General features: G+C 36.2%; 1 long non-coding RNA gene across 1 annotated transcript in view; it reads left to right on the forward strand.

The window, feature by feature from the left end:
• LOC139969892 (uncharacterized) overlaps positions 1-801 on the forward strand; it is a 4,148-nt gene extending 3,347 nt beyond the window's left edge. Inside the window, exon 2 of the long non-coding RNA XR_011793815.1 lies at positions 671-801. This is a non-coding gene — a long non-coding RNA (uncharacterized lncRNA). The remainder of the gene's footprint in view (positions 1-670) is intronic.
• Positions 802-2,818: the final 2,017 nt, after the last annotated feature.

Raw genomic sequence — 2,818 nt, forward strand, 5'->3', positions numbered from 1 at the left:
GTAAGGGTAATGTTATTGTCTATCTATTCTTTCCACGTGTCATCACTTGTTAGTATTGTGGTACCCTCGGTGTCTCAGTACCCTTTAACCCGACCCCATTTCTTTATTTTATTTGTTTTGATACATGTTAGAAGACGCCCAGTGGATGGCCCGTGAGGTTTCATGGAAGTGTTACCAAAGAACATATATTTCAGGGAGATTTCCCCACAAAACTGAAGAGTTATGTTTCAATTTATTTTCATCCGCTAACAAGACACATTAAATCTTAAAATATCGTGTTAGCAATGTCCATATTCTACAAAATCACAAGGAATGGCAAGTAAAAGGTGTAAAGCTGTAGTATACCACAAGACACATATAGTTAGTTCCACATTCCTTTATAACAGCTTCCTCTTTTCCTTTCCCACTTCTTAATAAAGTGTATGTTTATATATGTTTATATGTGTATATATATATTACTGGTTTCGAATCTCTTGACTTACAAACAGTGTCCACAGCGTAGTAAGGCACGGAGTTGTAATGGAACTCCCTGGTTACGGTGTCCTCATATAAAGCTTGGGAGGCTCAGGGAAGTTTTTTTGTCACTTTTCTGGACTTTCTAGCCCAATTCCAACGCACAAAACTGACTGAAATTGATCTTCATATTTTTCTTTCTTGTTATTATATGCAGAAAATCCAAGGAGAAGAATCCATGACACAAGTTACACCCACATGTGTAAACGGTAGAAGTTCACAGATGCATGTATGTGGTTAAAACACAGATTTCGCGGAACTATCATTTATTGCCTTCTGTCAGAAAAATCACCATTGTTTCCTTTAATTCTCAAAATCTACCCTGTATATCTATCCAGACTTTCATCAAATTTCATTTATCATTGGACCTGTTTTCTTTCGTGAACGACGATTCGCCAAGTTGAAGTTACTGTTAGTGTATACTATAACTAATGAGTTAACTCTGTGCATAACATACATACCGTTGCGGATATCAACAATGTAAAATGCGCTGCGTGCGGTGTTTACAATAGCAGAAGGAAACCACTCAGTGAAGGTATTGTGAACGTAAGACAAACCGGAATTTCACACGTTGTTCAACCGTCACGGTGGTACGTTATAAGGAATCTCTTGATTTCTTATGGTCAAGAAATCAAACTACATTTTCGCCAATGACGTCATCGAGTAATACCACTACCCGAGGATTTTGTTTCTTTTGAAAGGAAGAGAGTGAAAGTGGAATTATCCAATGGCTGACTATATTTTGTACCTATTAACAAGTAGTTGGGTAATTGTCTCAATTTCTTTTCTATTTATTTGCCTCTTTTGGCGCAAAAAGAGGAGCGACGAGGAGGATACTTCTACGGATGAAAATAATGACCATTTTGATCGAATTGATTCTATGTCATTTTCTGGACGATTTCCTTCTTGCTACCTAACTTCCGAATTCGACGAAATATCATCGCTTCGTATATCAGTCATGGACGTATAATGAAACCACCAATGCGCATGCTCATTATGTTAAAGGCCTCACACATTAATATAACCACTTGAATCTTATGTTATATTTTATTAAAGTGGCCTAAATATTTGATTATATTATGTTATATTATGTATACCAAGGTAATGTCTTACATTAGTCATAACTTGGGCTACATATAAAAGGTTACCTTCGGCCACAAATATATATCTCGTTAAAAATTGCTAAAAGCTTTTGAGAAGTGTAAGCTGGGAGTCTTGGCTCTCTGAATTACCTATTGACATTTTGAGAGAGTTTACTTTGGAGAATTAATTATATCAGAGAGGAAAAAGTGCCTCGAGTATCAGCTAAAATGCTTGTTGAATTTGGAGCATAGGTGACCAATATTTGACTATCTAGCACATTTGCTAGTCCTGAATTTGAAGAGTCAGGATTTTTTTTTAAGAGGTTTAAGTATGAAACCAAAATGACAAATTTTTAATGAATTATAAATCTATAGCACTAAGCGTGCCAATATTTGCTAAGGATATTATTTTCCTGAATAGTTCAATGCTCTCTATAATAAAAAGAAAATAAATACTTTACATCTTAAAAGCCATACAAAATAAACACTTTTGTTACCAGATGCATTCATTAAATTCACCTGATTTGCAATAAAAAGAACTATTCGTACCTCTACGATAGATTATGCTATTATAGTATATTATTTCGACCGAAAGACTGATTCAGAAAATGTCCTGCAATCAGCACCATCATCATCATCATCATCATCATCATCATCATCATCATCATCATCATCATCATCATCATCATCATCATCATCATCATCATCATCATCATCATCATCATCATCATCATCATCATCATCATCATCATCATCATCATCATCATCATCATCATCATCATCATCATCCTCATCATCATCATCATCATCCTCATCATCACCGTCATCGTCTGGATCAGGATGTTACCAAGCACGATATTTTTCATCAAGTGTGGTAAGAGACAATGAGATATGTGTATTTGATTGTGGGGAGGGGGGCGGGGGTCACCTTTAATTTGTTTGCCTAATTCAACATTCCTGATGCGATTTTCGTTGACTATATTTACAGTTCATTGATTTTCATTGAATTTTTATCAACAAACCTCAGCTTTCAGTTAACATTCGAATAGGCCAATCTATGCCCCCCCCCCCCCACATGCACGTTGAGAGGTTTGTTAAACATTCATTCGAGGAAGAATTAAAACCACTCGTTGCCAAAGTTACCATGTTTCACTTAACATCAGCAGCAAATACTCCAGGGGCTGAAAGTTGATGGACCCCTGGCCTCGTTGGCTAAATTGTCG

Source organism: Apostichopus japonicus, chromosome 7 (genome assembly GCF_037975245.1).
Source record: "Apostichopus japonicus isolate 1M-3 chromosome 7, ASM3797524v1, whole genome shotgun sequence".
NCBI lineage: Eukaryota > Metazoa > Echinodermata > Holothuroidea > Aspidochirotida > Stichopodidae > Apostichopus > Apostichopus japonicus.